This window comes from Apodemus sylvaticus, chromosome 5 (genome assembly GCF_947179515.1).
Source record: "Apodemus sylvaticus chromosome 5, mApoSyl1.1, whole genome shotgun sequence".
NCBI lineage: Eukaryota > Metazoa > Chordata > Mammalia > Rodentia > Muridae > Apodemus > Apodemus sylvaticus.
In genome coordinates, this window is record NC_067476.1 from 77039658 (window position 1) to 77064902 (window position 25245).

Here is a 25245-nt window from a genome sequence, read left to right on the forward strand (position 1 = left end):
TAAGACAAAATGGCATGCTACAGGTTGATAAAGAATGTTCACCAACCCTGCATTTGACAGAGAACTAATTTCCAACATTTATGAAGACCTCAAGAAGGTAGACACCATCAACCTAAAAAACTCAATTAAAAAATGGGGCACAGAGTCAGGAGAGGCTCACCTCCATCTTGGTTTCGGACTCCAGAGAGATCGGACAGACTGAGGTACACAAACATAACCAGAGGCCAATATCGTGGGGGTCTGAGCCCGACGGGCGTTGGCCTGCACCCAGGCCCTGGGCTGTTCAGGGGGCCATCGGGGTGCCAACCCAGCCAGGAGGTTATTTTGCCCTGGCTGGCGCGCGCACCGCCATTTTGCCTACAGGACCCAGAGTACTCGGGAGGGCAGAGACGGCTAACAAGCATAGCCTGAGGCTAACAAAGCGGGGGTCTGGACCCCAACAGGCCCTGGACTGACCCCAAGAACTGGGCGGCTTGGTGGGCCATCTGTGTGTCAACCCGCCCAGGAGATTGTTAGCCCAGCAGACTCTCCTGGCGCTTTCGGGGAACGCTAACACGCACGCCCGCCATCCTGGTCACCTGGCGGTCCCTGTTGACAGTCATAGCCCGAGGGGAACTTTGCTCGAACCTTGGCCTCCCAGGCTTCTGCATGGACCCAGGGCCTGGGCGGTCAGGCTAACCTTGTGTGCACCAGCCCGGTTGGGGGATCAGCTGCCCAGCTGAGTGATCAGTATGCCTGTGAGGTCCCGGCAGCATACACCATCTGCTCCCTGGAGGTGCACACGGGCTCCATCTGGTTCACAGACGCAATCTGGGGCAAAGCACACTAGAGCTGCAAGGGCACCCAAGAACACATCAGCAGGCCAGCGGGGAGAAGTCGGTGTGCTCCGGTGAATCCAGCGGGCCCCATCAGAAGCCTTTGGGTGCCTGCTTTGGGATCTGAACGACCAGGGCCACAGCGCTTGGTCCCCAGGAAGTGCGGGAGACGCGGTGCACCCAGAGACAGTCTGGGAGCTCTCAGTGCAGCTTGCTCCTGCAGCTCAGAGCTTGGGTCCCAGTCCTGAGGCCTCTGGCGGGAGCCCTCAGCTCAACTCTCTCCGCTTCCGGATCCAAATCAGCCTGGGCAGCAAAACCACATCTCCAGGTCCTGAAAGAGGCAAGAGGGGTTTCTGGGCAGCCAGCAGGGAGAAGTCGGTGTGCTCCGGTGAAACCAGCTGGCCCCAGCGGGAGCCTTCGGGTGCCTGCTTTGGGATCTGAATGACCAGGGCCACAGTGCTCGGTCTCCAGGAAGTGCGGGAGACCCGGTGTGCACCCAGAGGCAGTCTGGGAGCTCGCAGAAGCACTGCTTGCTCCTGCGGTCCAGAGATTGGGTCCCAGTCCTGAGGCCTCTGGCTGGAGCCCTCAAGTCAACTCTCTCCGCTTCCAGATCCAGATCAGCCTGGGTGGCAACACCCAGGTCCTCTCCAGGTCCTGCAAGAGGCAGGAGGGGCTTCTGGGCAGCCAGCTGGGAGAAGTCAGTGTGCTCCAGTGAATCCAGCGGGCACCAGCAGGAGCCTTCAGGTGTCTGCTTCAGGATCTGAACAGCCTGGGAAACAGCAACCTGTCTCCAGGCAGTGCAGGAGGTAAGCTGTGCACCAGAGGCCACCTGGGAAGGGGCAGCTTGCACTGGTGAGTCCAGCACTGACAAGACCAACTAACACCAGTGAGAACTAGATGGCAAAAGGCAAACACAGGAACATCACTAACAGAAATCAAGGCAATATGGCAACATCTGAACCCAATTCTCCTCTACCAGCATGTCCTGGATACCCCATCACACCAGTAAAACAAGATTTGGATTTAAAATCACTAGTCATGATGCTGGTACAGGAACACATGAAGGACATACTTAAAGAAATTCAGGAGAAAATGGATCAAAAGTTAGAAGCCCTTGCAAGGGAAACACAAAAATCATTGAAGATATCCAGGAGAATACAAAAGCCAATAACGAGGAAACACAAAAAACACTTAAAGAAATACAGGAGAACTTTGGTCAACAGGCTGAGGTCATGAAAGAGGAAACACAAAAATCTCTTAAAGAATTACAGGAAAGCACAAACAAGCAAGTGAAGGAGCTAAGCAAAACCATCCAGGATCTAAAATCAGAAGTAGAAACAACTAAGAAAACTCAAAGGGAGACAACTTTGGAGATAGAAAGCCTTGGGAAGAAATCAGGGGACATAGATGCAAATATCAACAACAGAATACAAGAGATAGAAGAAAGAATCTCAGATGTTGAAGATTCCATAGAAACCATGGACTCAACAGTTAAAGAAAATGCAAAATGCAAAAAACTTGTAACCCAAAATATCCAGGAAATCCAGGACACAATGAGAAGACCAAATCTAGGGATTATAGGCATAGATGAGAGTGAAGATTTACAACTTAAAGGGCCAGCAAATATCTTCAATAAAATTATGGAAGAAAACTTCCCTAACCTAAAGAGAGAGATGCCCATGAATATACAAGAAGCCTACAGAACTGCAAACAGACTGGACCAGAACAGAAATACTTCCCATCACATAATAATCAAAACACCAAATGTTCTAAACAAAGAAAGAATATTAAAGGCAGAAAGAGAAAAAGGCCAAGTAACATATAAAGGAAGACCTATCAGAATCACAGCAGACTTTTCACCTGAGACTATGAAGGCTAGAAGGTCCTGGGCAGATCTCATGCAGATTCTAAGGGAACACAAATGCCAGCCAAAACTACTATATCCAGCAAAACTCTCAATCACTGTAGATGGAGAAACTAAGATATTTCATGACAAAACCAAGTTTACCCAATATCTATCCACAAACCCAGCCCTACAGGATAATAGGAGGAAAACACCAATACAAGGAGGGAAACTTCACCCTGGAAAAACCAAGATAGTAACCTTTCATCAAACCCAAAAGAAGTTAACCAATCAAATTTAAAAAATAACGTCAAAAATGATAGGTAGTAACAATCACTATTCCTTAATATCTCTTAACATCAATGGACTTAATGCCCCAATAAAAAGACACAGACTAACTGACTGGATATGTAAACAGGACCCTACATTTTGCTGCTTACAGGAAACACACCTCAGGGTCAAAGACAAACACTACCTTAGAGTAAAAGGCTGGAAGACAATTTTACAAGCAAATGGTCTCAGGAAACAAGCTGGAGTAGCCATTTTAATATCAGATAAAATTGACTTTCAACCCAAAGTCATCAAAAGAGACTCTGAGGGACACTTCTTGCTGGTCAAAAGAAAAATACAACAAGAAGAACTGTCAATCCTGAACATCTCTGCTCCAAATGCAAGGGCACCCTCTTTCGTAAAAGAAACTTTATTGAAACTCAAAGCACACATTGCACCTAACACATTAATTGTGGGTGACTTCAACACTGCACTTTCCTCAATGGACCGATTAGGAAAACAGAAACTAAACAGGGACACAATGAAACTAATTGAAGCTTTGGACCAATTAGATTTTACAGATATATATAGAACATTCTATCCTAAAGCAAAAGAATATACCTTTTTCTCAGCACCTCATGGTACCTTCTCCAAAATCAACCATATAATTGGTCACAAGACAGACCTCAACAAATATAAGAAGATCGAACTAATCCCATGCCTCCTATCAGATCACTATGGAGTAAAAGTGGTCTTCAATAGCAACAAAAACAACAGAAAACCCACATACACGTGGAAATTGAACAATATTCTACTCAATGATACCTTGGTCAAGGAAGAAATAAGGAAAGAAATTAAAGACTTTTTAGAACACAATGAAAATGAAGACACAGCATACCCAAATCTATGGGACACAATGAAAGCAGTGCTAAGAGGAAAACTCATAGCCCTGAGTGCCTCCAAAATGAAAATGGAGAGAGCATATATTACCAGCTTAATGACACACCGGAAAGCCCTGGAACAAAAAGAAGCTATTTCACCCAGGAGGAGTAGAAGTAAGGAAATCATCAAACTCAGGGCCGAAATCAATCAAGTAGAAACAAAGAGAACCATACAAAGAATTAACAAAACCGGGAGCTGGTTTTTTGAGAAAATCAAGAAGATAGATAAACCCTTAGCCAGACTGACCAAAGGGCACAGAGAAAGTATCCAAATTAACAAACTTAGAAATGAAAAGGGAGATATAACAACGGAAACTGAGGAAATCCAAAAAAATCATCAGATCCTACTACAAGAGCCTGTACTCAACACAACTGGAGAATCTGGAGGAAATGGACAAGTTCCTTGACAGATACCAAATACCAAAATTAAATCAGGACCAACTAGACCATCTAAACAGTCCCATAATGCCTAAAGAAATAGAAGGAGTCATAGAAAGTCTTCCAACCAAAAAAAGCACAGGACCAGATGGTTTCAGTGCAGAATTCTATCAGACCTTCAAAGAAGAGTTAACACCAATACTCTTCAAACTATTCCACAAGATAGAAACAGAAGGAACACTATCCAATTCCTTCTACGAAGGCACAATTACGCTTATACCAAAACCACACAAAGATCCAACAAAGAAAGAGAACTTCAGACCAATTTCCCTTATGAACATCGATGCAAAAATACTTAATAAAATTCTTGCCAACCGAATCCAAGAACACATTAAAACGATCATCCACCATGATCAAGTAGGCTTTATCCCGGGAATGCAGGGTTGGTTCAATATATGGAAATCCATCAATGCAATCCACTACATAAACAATCTCAAAGAAAATAAACACATGGTCATTTCATTGGATGCTGAAAAAGCATTTGACAAAATTCAGCATCCTTTCATGCTTAAAGTCTTGGAGAAAACAGGAATTCAAGGCCCATACCTAAACATAGTAAAAGCAATATACAGCAAACCGGTAGCCAGCATCAAACTAAATGGAGAGAAACTTGAAGCAATCCCACTGAAATCAGGGACCAGAAAAGGCTGCTTCCTTTCTCCTTATCTTTTCAATATTGTACTTGAGGTACTAGCTCGGGCAATTCGACAACATAAGGAGGTCAAAGGATACAAATCGGAAAGGAAGAAATCAAACTATCATTATTTGCAGATGACATGATAGTCTACCTAAATGACCCAAAAAACTCCACTAGAGAGCTCCTACAGCTGATAAACAACTTCAGCAAAGTGGCAGGTTATAAAATCAACTCAAGCAAATCAGTGGCCTTCCTATACTCAAAGGATAAGCAGGCTGAGAAAGAAATTAGGGAAACGACCCCCTTCATAATAGCCACAAACAGTATAAAGTATCTTGGGGTGACTCTTACCAAACAAGTGAAAGATCTGTATGACAAGAACTTCAAGACTCTGAAGAAGGAAATGGAAGAAGACCTCAAAAAATGGGAAAACCTCCCATGCTCATGGATCGGTAGAATCAATATAGTTAAAATGGCCATTTTGCCAAAAGCAATATACAGATTCAATGCAATACCCTTCAAAATCTCAATTCAATTCTTCACAGAGTTAGAAAGAGCAATTATCAAATTCATCTGGAACAACAAAAAACCCAGGATAGCTAAAACTATTCTCAGCAACAAAAGAAGGTCTGGGGGAATCAGTATCCCTGACCTCAAGCAATACTCCAGAGCAATAGTGTTAAAAACTACATGGTATTGGTACAGTGACAGGCAGGAGGATCAATGGAGCATGATTGAAGATCCAGAAATGAACCCACACACCTATGGCCACTTGATCCTCGACAAAGAGGCTAAAAACATCCAATGGAAAAAAGATAGCCTTTTCAACAAATGATGCTGGTCCAACTGGAGGTCAGCATGCAGAAGAATGAGAATTGATCCATCCTTGTCTCCTTGTACTAAGCTCAAATCCAAATGGATCAAGGACCTCCACATAAAGCCAGACACTCTGAAGCTAATAGAAAAGAAACTGGGGAAGACCCTTGAGGACATTGGTACAGGGAGAAAGTTTATGAACAGAACACCAATAGCATATGCTCTAAGATCAAGAATTGACAAATGGGACCTCATAAAATTACAAAGTTTCTGTAAGGCAAAGGACACCATCAAGAAGACAAATCGACAACCAAAAAATTGGGAAAAAATCTTCACCAATCCTACATCAGATAGAGGGCTAATATCCAATATATATAAAGAACTCAAGAAGTTAGACTCCAGAAAACCAAACAACCCTATTAAAAAATGGGGTACAGAGTTAAACAAACAATTCTCACCTGAAGAACTTCAGATGGCGCAGAAGCATCTTAAAAAATGCTCAACTTCATTAGTCATTAGGGAAATGCAAATCAAAACAACCCTGAGATTTCATCTTACACCAGTCAGAATGGCTAAGATTATAAATTCAGGAGACAGCAGGTGTTGGAGAGGGTGTGGAGAAAGAGGAACACTCCTCCACTGCTGGTGGGGTTGAAAATTGGTACAACCACTCTGGAAATCAGTCTGACGGTTCCCCCGAAAACTGGGCACCTCACTTCCCGAAGATCCTGCTATACCACTCCTGGGCATATACCCAGAGGATTCCCCACCATGTAATAAGGATACATGCTCTACTATGTTCATAGCAGCCCTATTTATAATTGCCAGATGCTGGAAACAACCCAGGTATCCCTCAACAGAAGAGTGGATGCAAAAAATGTGGTATATCTACACAATGGAGTACTATTCAGCCATTAGAAGCAATGAATTCATGAAATTCTTAGGCAAATGGATGGAGCTAGAGAACATCATACTAAGTGAGGTAACCGAGACTCAAAAGGTGAATCATGGTATGGTACCATGAATCATGGTAATAAGTGGATATTAACCTAGAAAACTGGAATACCCAAAACATAATCCACACATCAAATGAGGTACAAGAAGAAAGGAGGAGTGGCCCCTTGTTCTGGAAAGACTCAGTGAAGCAGTATTTGGCAAAACCAGTACTGGGAAGTGGGAAGGGGTGGGTGGGAGGACAGGGGGGAGAGAAAGGGGCTTATGGGACGTTCGGGGAGTGGGGGGCTAGAAAAGGGGAAATCATTTGAAATGTAAATAAAAAATTATATCGAATAAAAAAAAAACATGAAAAAAAATGGGGCACACCAGCATACCACAGGGACCCAGTGGCCCACCCATGTTCATAGTGGCCTTATTTGTGATAGCCAGAAGCTAGAAACAACCCAAATGTTCCATGACAGAAGAATGGATACAGAAAATCTTGTTTATTTACACAATGGAATACTACTCAGCTATTAAGAAAGAGGGCATCCTGAGTTTTGCTGGCAAATGAATGGCACTAGAAAATATCATCCTTAGTGAGGTAACTCAGACCCAAAAGGACAAGCATGAATTACAGGGATGGAAATTGGGAAGATCCTGGGGAAAAGAAGGTTCAGCAGCAGACCCAAAGTGGGATCCAGCTTAAGTGCCAAGTCTGACACTATTACTGAGGCTATGAAGCACTTGCAATAAGGGATCACACTCCAGAAGACCCAAAAAGCAGCTAAAAGAGTCAAATGGAGATATTTTCATGTGACCAATGGACAGAAGCAATTGACCCCTATTCTTGGATTAGGGAAGGCTAAAAAATAAAATCTGAGGAGAAAGGCAATCCTGTAGGAAGTCCAGTCGTCTTATTTAAGCAGGATCCCCAGGATCTCTCAAACACTGTACCACCAAACAGGCCACATACAGCTGGTACAGTTATGAGGCCCCCAACACACATGCAGTAGAGGACTCCTGGGTCGGTATTCATTCAAAGATGATGTACCTAACCCTTAAGAGACTAGAGGCCCCAAGGAGTTTAGAGGTCAGATGGGGTGAAGGGTGGAGAGGAAGTATGGGATGTGGAACAGTTAGAATATAGATGGGGAGGAATAAAATATCAAGTGTAAAAATGAATAAATAAATAAATTAATAGTAATAAAAATGGGGCACAGGGCTAAACAGATAATTCTCAACAGAGGAATCTCAAAGAGCCTAAAAATGTAAAGAAATGTTTAAAGTCCTAATTAATCAAGGAATTGCAAATTAAAACAATTCTGCAATTCCATCCTATATTAATCAGAATGATTAATATCAAAAACTCATTTCATATCACAATATAGTGAGGATGTAGAGCAAGGAGAACACTCCGCCAATGTGAATGGGAATAGTAACATGTACAGTCACTTTGGAAATTATTCCTTTTCTTAGAAAATTGGGAATAGTTCTACCTTAAGACAGAACTACACTACTGCTGTGTATATACCCAAATGATCCTCTACCATCCCACAAAGACATTTGGCACAACTATGATTATAGCAGCTTTATTTATAATAGCCAGAAACTGGAAACAACCTAGATTTCCCTCAACTGAAAAATAGATAAAGAAAATGTGTTACATCTACAAATTGAATTATGAGAAATCTATTCACTTATGAAAAAGAAAGTCATAATGAATTTTTCAAGCAAGTGGATGGATCTTAAGAATATTTTCCTAAGTGAGGTAATCAAGTCCCCAAAAGACATTCATGGTATGTATTCACTTATAAGAGGATATTAGGTATAAAATAGAGGATGCCCATGCTACACTTCTCAAAGCTGGAGAGGAAAGAGGGTACAAGTAAGGATGTTTGAGTATCACTTGGAAGGGGAAATGGAATGGTCTTAGAAGTCAGATGGAGGGAAGTAACTGGATGAGAGAAGGGATTGGGAGGGGAGTTGGGTGGTTTGGGATCTGCTGTGGGGAGAAGAATGGGAGATGGGTAGAAAGCCATGTGAATGAATGGAGAATGAATGGAAATCTGCAGGAGGCACAAGTGAATCAATAGAATTATACTTTGCTGTGACCCACAGAATTGAGTGTATGGAGCCTGGAGAGGCTACCTCCTGCAGCCAGCAGGAACCCCAGTAGATCAAAGGGGACACCTATCCACCCACAAAACTTTTAACCCCAAAGTTATCCTGTCTAGGAAAATATGCAGGGATTGGGGTTGGAGCAGAGACTTGACAAAGGACCAAACAATAGCCAGTCCAAGCTAAGACCTATCCCATAGACAAACACCAATCCCTCACACTATTAATGGTACTTTGTATGTTTGCAGACAGGAATCTAGCATGTCTGTCCTCTGAGAGGTTCCATCACCAACTGACTTATACAGAACAGACACAGCCTAAGAGTACATGGCGCTTGGGAACTTTTATGGAAGTATAGGAGCAAGAATTGCAGATCCTATCAGGATAGGAACTTCACAGAAAGACCAACAGAGTCAACTAAACTGGACCCTTGGGGCTTGCAGAAACTGAACAAACAATGAAAGAACATACATGTACTGAAACTAGGCCTCCCTGGATATATGTAGCAGATGAGCAGCTTAGTCTTCATGTGAGTTCCTAAGAACTGGACTAGGAAGCTATTGCCTGTATGTGGGATATTTTCTTCTAGCTAATCTGCCTTGTCTGGCACCAGTGGGAAAGGAAGTGCCTACCCTTAAAGAGACAAAGTGCCAGGGTGGGGGTATACCCAGGGTGCCCTATCTGCTCAGAGGAGAATTGATGGGGGAGTAGGAAAGGATTGTGGGAGGGGGTGACCTGATGGAGGCAGAGAGAGGGATGTAAAGTGAATAAATTGAAAGAAATTAAAAACTACACCATATATAAAAAGCCAAGAACAGTAGAAAGGAAGGAAGGATGGAAGTAAGGAAGGAAGAGAGGGAAGAAGGAAAGAAGGAAAGAAGAAAGATAAAACATGCAAAAAAGAAAGAACGAAATGCAAGAACTACAAGAAAGAACAAGCAATATTTAATTTACTAGGATACACACTTGGGCCATAAAATATACCTTAACTAAATTTTCAAACATTCAGAGGATCCACACTTTCAAAGTACACAGGAATTTAAATAGAATATGTAAAAATAATAATTCGAATTAAAAGCATAACTTGGATAGCAGTAACATTTCCTAGTTATACATACAACCACCTTCCAAACTCAGCAAGGAAATATTAAAATTGGAAAATTACAAATAGCATTTCTGAATATGTAGGACACAAGTGAAAGCTGTGTTCAGGGTGAAAGCAGCAGTTGCATAGATGTCTACTAAAACAATTAAAGATCTAAGTACAACAATCTCAGCATCTACCAGTAGGTGGTATTTCGCTGTGTCTCTTATGCTAGCTCAGGTATTTCGTTATGATTTCCTAGTGGAGGAATACAGAGATGTTGTAGTGTTTGAACATTGATTAGCACATCATGAGATATTAAAAGGGCACTATGCCAATATTCACATGAAAAGTGCATGATAAAATACACATCTATTCATTAGAAAACTCTCTGAAAGCTTAGAATATATGAAAACATGCTCAACTAGATGAAGAATACCAGGATGAAAACCCCAGACACAAAATTAATAAATCAAGTCCAATGGACTTTTCTATGAAACCATGAAAATATAAATAGTACAGAGCAGCTCTTTTACTTCCGGGCACAGAGGTGAGATCTCTGTTTTCTCTCTACCTTATCTCTGGAGGGGAACAGTTAGGAGAGCGCAGGGCATGCAATCAGTGAATCAGCTGGGACAGAAGCCTTCCAGGTGCCATATACACCATGGAGCCAGGCAGCTCCACAGTCTTCTGTACAGAGACATGGCCAGAATACAGTTGGTATCCCAAGAGTACAAACACAGGCCAACAGAAAGGATAAACTCCAGTCAGAAACTGTAAGACCAACTAACACCAGTGATAAACAGATGGCTAAAGGCAAGCACAAGAACACTACCAACAGAAACCAAGGCTACTTGGCAATATCAGAACCCAGTTCTTCCACCACAGCAAGTCCCAGATAGCCCAACACACCAGAAAAGCAAGAGATGTATTTAAAATCCCATCTCATGATGCTGAGAGAGGACATCTAGAAGGACATAAATAACTCTCTTAAAGAAAAACAGGAGAACATGGGTAAACAGATAATAGCCCTTAAAGAGGAAACACAAGAATCCCTTAAACAAATATAGGAGAATATGGGTCAATAGGCAGAAGCACTTGAAGAGGAAACACAAAAATCCCTTAAAGAATTACAGGAAAACACAAGTGAAGGAACTGAACAAAGCAATGCATGTAACGGCCCTCAGTTACATCAAATGGGTTACCTGGAAGGGAAGCTGGGGATGTATGGGAATGTGGAAAAAGAGAGAGAGAGACCAAGATAGCACCTGCTATTGAAGGTCTCAAAGTTTAATGACTAACTCCCAATATATATAGGCAGGGGGAAAAGTCTGGAGTCTCAGCAGAATCAATTCAGTTGTTCCACAGGTGGCTAGTGTTTTTCAGAAAACTGCAGGTCCTTGAAGAATTGGCTTCACCATTGTTTGAGCACTACACCCTAGGTGGAGAGGATTATGGCTGACACAGGAGTTCCCACTCAAAGGCTGGGAGAGGAACTTCACATATGGTCGATATAAAGTTCCTGCCAGGTGGCATGGCACCTCAATAAGGCTCTCTACACATCCAGGATCTAAAAGTGGAAGTAGAAACAATAATGAAATCACAAAGGGAGACATCTCTGGAGATAGAAAACCTTGGAAAGAAATCACGAGTCATAGATTCAAGCATTAAAAACAGAATACAAAAGATAGAAGAAAGAATCCCAGGTGCTGAAGACACCATAGAAAACATTGAAACAACAGTCAAAGAAAATGAAAAATGCAAAAAGATTGTAATCCAAAAAATCCAGGAAATCCAGGATACAATGAGAAGACCAAACCTAAGGATTATAGGTAGAGAAGAGAGCTAAGATTTACAACTTAAAAGGCCAGTAAATATCTTCAACAAAATAATAGAACAAAATTCCCTAACCTAAAGAAAGAGATGCCCATGAACATACAAGAAGCCTACATAACTCCAAACAGACTGGACCAGAACAGAAAGTCCTCCCGTCACACAATAATCAAAACACCAAATGCACTAAACATAGAAATAATATTAAAAGCAGTAAGGGAAAAAGTCAAGGAACCTATAAAGGTAGACCTATCAGAATTACACTAGACTTCTCAATGCAAAAATACTCAATAAAATTCTTGTCTGTCTTATCCAAGAACACATCAAAATGATCATTCACCATGATCAAGGAGGCTTCATCCCAGTGATGCAGGGTTGGTTCAATATATGGAAATCCATTAAGGTAATCCACTACATAAACAAACTCAAAGACAAAACCACATGGTCATTTCATTAGTTACTGAAAAAGAATTTGACAAAATTCAACATCCTTTCATTTGAAAATATCAGGAGTTCAAGGCCCATACGTAAATATAGTAAAGGCAATATAGAGCAATCCAGTAGCCAACATCAAACTAAATGGAGAGAAACTTGAAGCAAATCCCAATAAATCAGATACTAGACAATGCTGCCCTCTCTCTCCATATCTATTTAATATAGGACTTGACATTCCGGCTAGAACAATTAGACAACAAAAAGTGGTCAAAGGGATACAAATTAGAAAGGAAGAAATCAAACTATCACTATTTGCAGATGATATGATAGTATACATAAGCATCCCCAAAAACTCTATCAGAGAACTCCTAGAGCTGATAAACAACTTCAGCAATTTGACCAGATATAAAATTAACTCAAACAAATCAGTAGCCTTCCTATATTCAAAGGATAAACAGGGTGAGAAAAGATATAGAAATGACACCTTTCACAATAGTCACAAACAATATAAAGTATCTTGGTGTGACTCTAACAAAACAAGTGAAAGATCTCTTTGACAAGAACTTCAAGGCTCTGAAGAGAGAAATCGAAAAAGATCTCAGAAGATGGAAAAGATCTCACATGCTGGTGGATTGGCAGGATTGATATAGTAAAAATGGCCATCTTGCCAAAAACAATACAGATTCAATGCAATCCCCATCAAACTTCCAACTCAATTCTTCATAGAGTTAGAAAGAGCAATTCTCAAATTCATCTGGAATAACAACAACAACAACAATGACAAAAAAAAACAGGATAACTAAAACTATTCTCAACAATAAAAAAACTTCTGGGGGAATCAATATCCCAGATCTCTAGCAGTTCTACAGAGCAATAGTGATAACAACTGCATGGTATTGGCACAGTGATAGGCAGGTAGATCAATGGAATAGAATTGAAGACCTAAAAATGTACCCACATACCTATGGTCACTTGATCTTTGACAAAGGAGCTAAAAATATCCAGAGGAAAAAGATAGCCTTTTCAACTAGTAGTGCTAGTTCAACTGGCAGTTAGCATGCAAAGGAATGCAAATCAATCCATTCTCATCTACTTGCCCAAAGCTTAAGTCCAAGTGCATAATGGACCTCCACATAAAATCAGATACACTGAAACTAATAGAAAAGAAAGTGGGGAAGAGCCTTGAGCACATGGACACGGGGGAAAATTTCGTGGACAGAACACCAATAGCTTATTCTCTGAGATCAAGAATTGACAAATGGGACCTCATAAAATTACAAATTTTCTGTAAGGTAAAGTTTCTGCAAAACACTGTCAATAGGACAAAAAAATGGCAACCAACATATTGGGAAAAGATCTTTACCAATTCTACATCTGACAGAGGGCTAATATCCAATAAACACAAAGAACTCAAGTAGTTAGACTCCGGAGAACCAAATAACCCTATTAAAAATGGGGTACAGAGCTAAACAAAAATTTTTCAACTAAGAAATTAGCAAATGGCTGAGAAGCACCTAAAGAAATGTTCAACATTTTTAGTCAGCTGAGAAATGCAAATGAAAACAACCCTGAGATTTTTACCTCATACCAGTCAGAAGGACAGTATCAAAAACCAAGGAGACAGCAGGTGCTGGCAAGGATGTGGAGAAAGAGGAACACTCCTCCACTGCTGGAGGGATTACAGGCTGGTACAACTACTCTTGAAGTCAGTTTGGTGGTCCCTCAGAAAATTGGACATAATACTCCTGGAGGACCCTGTTATATCTCTCCTTGGAATATACCCAGAGGATTCTTCACCATGTAATAAGGACACATGGCCTACTATGTTCATAGCAGTCTTATTTATACTAGTCAGAAGCTGGAAAGAACCCAGATGTCCCTCAACAGTGGAATGGATACAGAAAATGTGGTACATTTACACAATAGAATACTATTCAGCTATGAAAAACAATGAAATCATGAAATTCTTAAGCAAATGGATGGAACTAGAAAATATCATCCTGAGTGAGGTAACCCAATCACAAAAATACACAAATAGTATGTACTCACTGATAAGTGCCTATTAGTCTAGAAGCTTGGAATAATACCCAAGACACAAATCACAGACCAAATGAAGTTCAAGAAGAAAGAAGTACAAAGTATGGATACTCTAGTCCTTCTTAGAAGGTCACCAAAATACCCATAGGAGGAGATACAGAAACAATGTGTGAAGCAGAGACTGAATGAAAGACCATCCAGAGACTGCCCCACCTAGGAATCCATCCCATATACTGTTACAAAACCCAGATACTATTGTGGATGCCACCAAGTGCTTCCTGACCGGAGCCTGATATAACTGTCACCTGGGAGGCTCTGCCAGTTCATGACAAATACAAAAGGGGACACTCTTGGCCAATCAGTGTACTGAGCAAATATTCCCTAATGGAGGGGTTAAAGGGTCCAAGTTGCTGAAGAGGTGTGCAGTGCAGTAGGAGAACCACCAATTTGAACCACCCAGTACCCCCAGAGCTCCCATGGACTAAACCATGAGCTAAAGAGTGCACATGGAAGGATCCCTGGCTCCAGAAGCATATGCAGCAGAGGATGGCTTTGTTGGATCTAAAAGGGAGGAGTGGCCCTTGGTCCTGAAGGCTCAATGCCCCAGTGTAGGGGAATGCCAGGACAGGGAAGTGGGAGTGGGCAGATTGGTGAGCAGGTGAAAGGAGAATAGGTCGGGGGATTTTCTGGTTGTAGGAGGGGACCCAGTTAAGGGAAGAACATTTGAAATGTACGTAAAGAATATATCTAATACATATAACTTAAAATAGCAAAATATATTCTTATCTATTTTATGTGTGTGATCATTACACTTTATAAATGACACAAACCTAGAAGTAGCTAGGAAGAAGGAATCTCGAGTGAGAAACTGCATCTATCAGATTGTAGTCAAAGCTAATTGCATTTTCTTGATTAATGTTTGATGTTATGGTACCATCACTGGGCAGAGTTCTGAGGTGCAGGAATAACACATGCTGAGAAAGTCTTAGGAACAGGCCAGTAAGCAGTGTTCCTCCATGCCTTCTGTTTCTGTTTCTGCTTCCAGATTCCTTTCTTAGCTTCCCTCAAAGGACTGCAGCCCAGGATATTTAAGCCAAATAAACCCTTTCCTTCCAGTGTTAAAAAAAAAAGAATAGTACAATGAGGTGAAATATAATTTATCAGATAATAAAAATAATTATATACTTAGGGTTAAAATGTATAAAATACATAAAATATACATGAAGAAAAGTGTGGAACTCTGATGAAAGGTATTAAAATATCATGAATATATACAAACATAATATGACCTAATGGACTGAAGTAATATTTGACATCTTTCCACAGTACCGATAGCTTCACTACTTCTTTTATTTATTGAATATCATCTTAATTGACATTGCCAATGGTAAAACCTTTACCGATATCACCCCTCACCTAATACCCCCAACCTTCCCTTTCCTCCTTCCCCCTGCCTCCACTTATATCCCTCTCCACCCAACACACTCCCTCCTCCCCTCCTCAGTTTCCCTTTGTTCAGGCCTCTATTGACCCTTTACCTGACCAAGGACCATTCCTCCCACTGATGCCCAACAAGGCAGCCTTCCTCTGATACATTTTTGGCTGGAACCATGTGTGCCCCTTGGTTGATGGTTCAGTCCTTGGGAGTCTTGGGGGGTCTGGGTGGCCAAAATCATTGTTCTTCCTATGGAGCTTTAATTGCCTTCAGCTCCTCTGGACCATCCTCGAGTTCCTCAATGGGGACCCCATGCCCAGTCCAAGAGTTGACTGTTAGAATCTACCTCTGTATTTGTAAGGCTCTGGCAGGGCCCCTCCGGAGACAACCATGGCATGCTCCTTTTGGTATATACTTCTTGTCGTCCATAGTAGTGTCAGGATTTGTTGACTGTTTATAGGATGAATCCCTAGGTAGGGGTGTTCTCTGGGTGGCCTTTACTTCAGTCTCTGTTCCACACATTGTCTCCCTTATTGCTCCTGTGACTATTTTGTTCCCTTTCTTAGAGGAACTGAAGCACCCTCACTTAAGTCCTCCTTCTTTTTGAGCTTGGTGAATTGTAACTTGTTTATTGTGAGCTTTTGGGCTAACATTCACTTATTAGTGAGTGCATACCATGTGTGTTCTTTTGTGTTTGGGTTGCCTCACTCAGGATGACATTTTCTAGTTCCATCTATTTGCCTACGAATTTCATGAATTCATTGTTTATAATAGCTGAACAATACTCCATTGTGTATATATACCATAGTTTCTGTATCCATTCCTCTGGTGAGGGACATCTGGGTTCTTTCCATCTTCTGGCTATTATAAATAAGGCAGCTATGAACAACATAGTGGAACATGTGTCCTTATTCCAATAACCTATTTTTGTGGTCATAAATCATTTGAATTCATGGTTTATATGGAAAACAAGGGATCAAGAAAGAAGGCATGGGAATGGGTGGATACTATCCTTGGGAAGTTCTGGGAAGGGTTCAAGGACAGGAAACAATGCTGAAAACAATGTATTTTCAACTAAAAAAAGTGTGGAAAGTGGGCAGGGCAATTCACCATTAAAATGAAAGAAGGTGGATGTTAAAATGTAAGGGATTTCAGAAACCCACATAGAGAAATGAAGCCATTCTGGAACAAAGAAACAAAATTAATTCATTGACGTAAAGATATCATTTTAAAAATTGCACTTGAAAACTATAGTATGTCTAAATAAGAAAACTAAAATATACAAATAGAACTTACATGTTTATAATAAAATATTAACCCAGTATATTTCATAGACCCAATTAAATATTAAATGTGTAACTGTATCATCTAGAAGACAATAGGACAGGAAATTTAATTGACTGAATATGTGACGAGAATATAGATACACTATTGAATGTATTTTCCTCAAAAGAAAATCTGATAAACTAGAATTTATTGATACAAAAAAGAAAGAAAGAACCCATTGCTCTATGAAACATAATAGAAAGTCAATAAAAAGGTTCCATAGCCCATCTCACACTGTAATCTTTTCATTTGGGTGTGAAAGCAGGTATATCTGGGGTTAATAAAATGCTCAGATACATAGTAAGTTTCAGGGCACTTTGAGGTTGTCACACACACACACACACACACACACACACACACACACGAATATCAAACAAAAACAAACAAAAATGTGGAAAAACACAGGAGTTAAAAACTGACAGAGGACTTGTTTGAAAGGGTAAAATGAATCCTAAACGATGCATCTATCTGTTGACACCTACTCAACTGTGGGTGATAATGTTGTTTCCTGTTTTGCACTTAAGATGAATATTTCTGCTGTTTTCTGTTTAGTCTGAAGAGGAACAGCTGTGTTGGTGAATAGAAAAGCCAGATTTCTAATTGAAAAGAGAGAACATTATACATGAAGGGACAGAATAATGCCTGTAGTGACAGAAGAGTGCTGAAGACATTGTTCAGAGAACATGCTTCTCTTGCCATAAAATGTCAGACAGATGGGGAAATATTTTGCCTATTAACTCTAACCCTCACCTTAACCCTAACCCTAACCCTAACCCTGGGTGAGATCTATATCTGGATCTTATACCTGGATCTCACTGTTTTTAGCTTTTGGCATATCCTAAACCTAATAAGCCTCTGGTTAGCTATTAGCATTTCAGACATGTGGATCTTGGCTTTCAGTGCCCCTCATTAATCAAAGCACCTAAGTTGGTTCCTTATTCTTATTCCTGGTTATTGGTAGTCTTCCAGAGACACAAAACATGGAATTTTTTTTTTAATAAAAACTAGTTTGAGCCAACTCAAAATATTCTCAGCAGTTCAGAGCTGGAGAGATGGCTCAGAGGTTTAAAGCACTTGTAGCTCTTGCAGAGGACTCAGGTTTGGGTCCCAGCACCAGCAATGGATACTCCCACTCAACCATTCTTATGTACATTTACAGGCAATTCTGTGTGGTCTATTGGCCTCAGCTGCCACCATGCATATGTACAGTAAGCTTGCCTATATACACATGTATAAATAATAAGCCACACATGAGTTTGCATTGGTATTCATATGTCCAGATAAAGTAGAAATATGCCACTACTGTGGAAATGAATTAATTTGGATTAAATTTTATCAGTAAATTTCCTTTTAGTATTATATTAACACAGTTCTTATAGGCTCAACTGCCTTTCTTCTTTTCTGAATATAACATGAATGGTAATTTCTAAAGAAATTTTTTTTTAAACAGTGCTTTGCTCCTCCTTGCTCTTCTCTTATATTTTGCTTTTTTACTAGAAACATCATTTTGCCAACTAAGAGGATTGTTTTCCCCTCACCAGTGAAAACAAAGTCTATGTGGATTCATGGATCCCACCTCTCTGTTTTTGCTGCTATAGCTCTTACTGTGGACAGTAAGTACACATCAAGGACTAGATGCTAAATCCTTATTGATAAATGAGAACAGCAATATATAGTCTGTACTTGCATTTTCATTTCTTTTTTTTCCAAGCTGCTTGCAAAGATACTGACTGAAGTCATGAGAATTAACACAGACTCTAAGACTCTACGGTGTCAAAATAAGATCAGAGATTATTGAAGCAATGAGGGAGGGCGCCAATAAGTTTGCATCAGAAAGAGTCATAAATTCAAGATGGGAATTTTAATAATAGACATTGGAAGCAAATAATATCAAGCTGCTAAGCTCAGTAGACAGAGAGTGCAGAAAGTATTTGAATAGGGAGAATAAAAAACATGGGTTTTAACGGAGCAGTAAACATGCGGGATTGGTAGGAAATTGATCCTGTGAGTACATATTTGTGCTTATTATTCCATGATTAACTATACATTTAGAAAGTCATTTCTATATGATATGTTTAAGGATGTTATGGCACATGACAAATGCCTTGTGTTGTCCTTTACATATTATAATATTTATATTGTACTGTTTATAGTTTCACATTGAGAAAAATCTATGTATTCCTTAATGTTCAAGCAGTCTTCTGGCCCTTTCTAATCATATGGATAATGCTGAGCACAAATAAAGTATTTTTGTTTTTTAATGAGGATCTAAAGACTGAATCTAAGAAGGCCTTGAGCTTGCTAATCAAGGGCTCTATGAGTAAGTTACATCCTCAACTACCACAAATCAAACATTTAATATATGGCAATCCCCTCATCAGTGCTATATTGATGATTCTGTTTCCATTCGGTTACCAGAATTCCTTCCTAAGACCCTTCCTTTGCTAGAACAAAACAAAACAAAACCAAAAACAAAAATGAATAATTATACATACCTGAAACACATACAAATAACAAGTTTTTAAAAATTGTGTAGGTATGTGTTCTGGATGTGTGTTTGTATGTATATGCTATGTATGTGTGACACATATGTTTAATTGTCACACACTTGAGTGGTCAGAAGAAAACAGCAGATTCCCTGGAGCTGTAGGTACAATTGCTTCTGATCTTCCTAAATCAGTACTGGGAATCGAATTCAGCTTTCTGAAAGATAGGTGAGCATTTTTACCTTTTGAGTTATCTCCCTTTAGCTCTAGAAAGTTCTTATGTGTAGACAAGAAGTTGATTTTAAATTTTGCAATGGTCTTGGAAAAATAATAATTCTAGACTAATTTTAAGTCTCCGGATAATTTGAAAAATACCATAACTCCCTCTCATTTAATGAGGTTCAAAGCAACTCTACTAAGAAACAACTTATACTATTATTGTCAGAAGAGAAAATGAAGCGTTATTTTAGGCTGGATTTAGTCTTTTTTTTTTCCTTTAGTTTGTGTGACTTTAGTCAAATTGCTTGGCCAGTTCTACCTGCAGTCTTTCATCTCCAATACTTGTCAATACATCTAAAACAACTGTCCCTAAATATTAGCTTTTCATATTGCTTTGTATTGACATGCCATGCACAGTCAGATGCAGCCAAATATGTGCTATACTGATAGATTAAAGAAATTCTAGAAACAAAACAGGATATTGGTTAATATGTTAGAGACTAAGATCCTTTTACTGTACCTTTGATATAAAACAGAAGATTTCTATCTTCACCTTTGGTGTAAAACAAAGTCTAATATTAGGTAAATTTTTTTATTAATTACTCACTATACTTCATTTTGAAATTCCTAAATATATTCAAGAGTATTTTAATAATGATATGCTGGAGATGTGATGTGAAGCTTAAGTCTCTCCAAAGGGAGTGAAGATCTTCACTCCCTCAGTAATAGCATAGAAGAATTACTCAGTTCTTTTCATTTGAAAATCCCAGAAAATTAAGGAGAGATAATGAGAATGTATTCTCAGCCTTAATGCAGCAATTCCCAGCAGAGATATTCACATTTTTAATTATTTAACGATGTCATTTAAATATTATCTGTCCTCTATGAATATTTCATGTTCATCAAAAATTCCCTGAAAAAGTAAAAATAACCTGCACATTTGTTAAAGAAGAGAGTATCAGGGAGAACATGCAAAGAGCATTTCACTACTTCTGAACAAAGATTTGTTTTTAAACCAACACATCCAGGCAACCATCTGATACCCCAAAAGTATGCAGACTCAGAGCATGTTACAAAGACCCTTAAAATGTGGATATGTAAGGAACTCGAGGTAAAAGTATTCTCAGTCTCCAGGTTAGATGTCTTTAAGGAGTGTGGGGTGTGATGTTGGGGGCAAGGCATATTCACCAATACTAATAACAATCATAATTTCTACTAAATAATAAAGTAACATCTTTTTTTCTAAATTTCTGCAGGCAGCCCTTAATCTCCAATATGATACTTCAACTTGATAGCCTTAAAGATTTTGAAGGTTACTTAAGGGACTAGCTCAGTCCCTGCTGGGTTGGTCTTCTCATTAGAAGGGGACAGCAGGTATGTCGGAGGGAGGAGTCAGTTTCACTGGCTCCTTGATTACAGGCTTTCAGCACTGATATGTGTTAAGACTGTGTAGACCTGTGCTTGTCCACAGACTTCTCCCACACTGATGGGTGTTCCACAGGCTGAGGAATTCCTTTCACCCAGCTGTTGAATTTCTGATTTTGAACATAGCAGTCTGCTTTGGAAGCTGGATAATAATATTGTTTTGTATCTTTCAAAAGTGTACCCTAATAGCACCACACTGTGTTGATCTTTTTACAATATGCTTTTATTTTCAAATTCCCATTGTGTTTCAGAGAATCATCAGAGTTGATTCCTATAATTTCACTTTAGCACTTTTAACTCAAAAGTATCCCATTGTGTAACCAAATAGTAATTATTTATCCATTTATCTACTATCAAAGCTATAAGTTGTTTTTATTTAATGGTTGTCAAATAATGCTGCATTAACTATTATTACATATATTTTCCTCAGCTGGTCTATGCTTCTGTATAATAGGAATTGACACTTATTTAAGGGTGCAATGCTAGGAGATATACCAAGATTCAACTCATGTTTGTGATGTGGATTGTGATTGTATATCTAAGGTATTCTGGAGAAGGTTAGAATATAGTGACAAATTAATGTTTCACTAAAATTATTAATTTAATTTCTACTTGCACTTTAAATGAGCTTATCTTTCTGCCAGATCTTTTTTTTATTTGATATAATTTATTTACATTTCAAATGATTTCCCTTTTCTAGCCCCCCCCCACTCCCTGAAAGTCCAGTAAGCCCCCTTCTCTTCCCCTGTCCTCCCACCCACACCTTCCCACATCCCCGTTCTGGTTTTGCCGAATACTGTTTCACTGAGTCTTTCCAGAACCAGGGGCCACCCCTCCTTTCTTCTTGTACCTCATTTGATGTGTGGATTATGTTTTGGGTATTCCAGTTTTCTAGGTTAATATCCACTTATTAGTGAGTGCATACCATGATTCACCTTTTGAGTCTGGGTTACCTCACTTAGTATGATATTCTCTAGCTCCATCCATTTGCCTAAGAATTTCATGAATTCATTGTTTCTAAGGGCTGAATAGTACTCCATTGTGTAGATATACAACATTTTTTGCATCCACTCTTCTGTTGAGGGATACCTGGGTTCTTTCCAGCATCTGGCAATTATAAATAGGGCTGCTATGAACATAGTAGAACATGTATCCTTATTACATGGTGGGGAGTCTTCTGGGTATACGCCCAGGAGTGGTATAGCAGGATCTTCTGGAAGTGAGGTGCCCAGTTTTCTGAGGAAACGCCAGACTGATTTCCAGAGTGGTTGTACCAATTTGCAACCCCACCAGCAGTGGAGGAGTGTTCCTCTTTCTCCACACCCTCTCCAACACCTGCTGTCTCCTGAATTTTTAATCTGAGCCATTCTGACTGGTGTAAGATGAAATCTTAGGGTTGTTTTGATTTGCATTTCCCTAATGACTAATGAAGTTGAGCATTTTTTAAGATGCTTCTCTGCCATCCGAAGTTCTTCAGGTGAGAATTCTTTGTTTAACTCTGTACCCCCATTTTTTAATAGGGTTGTTTGGTTTTCTGGAGTCTAACTTCTTGAGTTCTTTATATGTATTGGATATTAGCCCTCTATCTGATGTAGGATTGGTGAAGATCTTTTCCCAATTTGTTGGTTGCCGATTTGTCCCCTTGATGGTGTCCTTTGCCTTACAGAAACTTTGTAATTTTATGAGGTCCCATTTGTCAATTCTTGCTCTTAGAGCATACGCTATTGGTGTTCTGTTCAGAAACTTTCTCCCTGTACCGATGTCCTCAAGGGTCTTCCCCAGTTTCTTTTCTATTAGCTTCAGAGTGTCTGGCTTTATGTGGAGGTCCTTGATCCATTTGGATTTGAGCTTAGTACAAGGAGACAAGGATGGATCAATTTGCATTCTTCTGCATGCTGACCTCCAGTTGAACCAGCACCATTTGTTGAAAAGGCTATCTTTTTTCCATTGGATGTTTTCAGCCTCTTTGTCGAGGATCAAGTGGCCATAGGTGTGTGGGTTCATTTCTGGATCTTCAATCCTGTTCCATTGATCCTCCTGCCTGTCACTGTACCAATACCATGCAGTTTTTAACACTATTGCTCAGTATTATTGCTTGAGGTGAGGGATACTGATTCCCCCAGATTTTCTTTTGTTGCTGAGAATAGTTTTAGCTATCCTGGGTTTTTTGTTGTTCCAGATGAATTTGATAATTGCTCTTTCTAACTCTGTGAAGAATTGAGTTGGGATTTTGATGGGTATTGCATTGAATCTGTATAGTGCTTTAGGCAAAATGGCCATTTTAACTATATTGATTCTACCGATCCATGAGCATGGGAGGTTTTCCCATTTTTTGAGGTCTTCTTCCATTTCCTTCTTCAGAGTCTTGAAGTTCTTGTCATGCAGATCTTTCACATGTTTGGTAAGAGTCACCCCAAGATACTTTATACTGTTTGTGGCTATTGTGAAGGGGGGTCATTTCCCTAATTTCTTTCTCAGCCTGCTTATCCTTTGAGTATAGGAAGGCCACTGATTTGCTTGAGTTGATTTTATAACCTGCCACTTTGCTGAAGTTGTTTATCAGCTGTAGGAGCTCTCTAGTGGAGTTCTTTGGGTCACTTAGGTAGACGATCATGTTGTCTGCAAATAATGATAGTTTGACTTCTTCCTTTCCAATTTGTATCCCTTTGACCTCCTTATGTTGTCGAATTGCCCGAGCTAGTACCTCAAGTACAATATTGAAAAGATAAGGAGAAAGGGGGCAGCCTTGTCTGGTCCCTGATTTCAGTGGGATTGCTTCAAGTTTTTCTCCCTTTAGTTTGATGCTGGCTACCGGTTTGCTGTATATTGCTTTTACTATGTTTAGGTATGGGCCTTGAATTCCTGTTCTCTCCAAGACTTTAAGCATGAAAGGATGCTGAATTTTGTCAAATGCCTTTTCAGCATCCAATGAAATGACCATGTGGTTTTGTTCTTTGAGTTTGTTTATGTAATAGATTGTATTGATGGATTTCCGTATATTGAACCAACCCTGCATTCCCGGGATAAAGCCTACTTGATCATGGTGGATGATCATTTTGATGTGTTCTTGGATTCGGTTGGCAAGAATTTTATTGAGTATTTTTGCATCGATGTTCATAAGGGAAATTGGTCTGAAGTTCTCTTTCTTTGTTGGATCTTTTTGTGGCTTTGGTATCAGCGTAATTGTCGGCCAGATCTTAATATTTAATTATGACTTGTATAATAGACAATTTGGAACAGAATCAGTATTTCCCTTAATATATAATTGACTTTTCTTAAAATATGCTATCTCCTTATGAATGACTATTTTAGGTTATAGATTCACCACCATGGTTGCTGTAATTTCTGTTTCTGTTTTAAATGGATATCTTCCCTATACTTTATTATGAAGATTTCAAATATTTTAAGTTTAAATCTTTACCTGTTCACATGCTGCCTCTTTATGTTGGTGCTCTTGCTTTATCATAAACACTATTTAATAGAGCTGAATATAGCTATTACCTCATTCATGGTTCTTTGCCGATCAGCACCACAGTGAATGGAGACCAACACTGTAAACCTTTGGCTCATACAAATTATCACAATAAACTCAGCACTCATATCATTGTTTATCTTGAAATATATTTGCAACTATGTTGCCGTAAAATTTACCAATAATAAAATACAAACATTGATGGCATATATTTTGTATATTTTGATAACTTCATAATGTGTGTAGTGTGCTAGTTAAAAATTTTTGATGACTACTGTCCACTCAGGAGAGTCCTTCATACCCACTGTCTTCACATATGGAAAACGATGGTTCTGATTTTTCTATGCTACAGAGTGTTGGCTGTTTAATATGCTTCTGTGTAACATAACTCTCTTCAATGCTAGGTATGAGTTCTCCATATATTTTATGGCATAGTAGCCTCAAACTACCTGTGGCTATGGAGCACATAAAATAGGGTTATTAGAGCAAACCAAATTTTAAAATCAATTTACTTAAAAATGAATTTGAATAAAGTATCAGGAATATCTTTTGTATTAAATATGTTAATTTGTCCCCAAATATGGAGCAATGTAAAAGGCACAAATGGCAAAATGCTTTGGATTTGTAACATCAATGTGAATGGGCTAAGACAGTATACTTCTAATAAGAGCTTCTT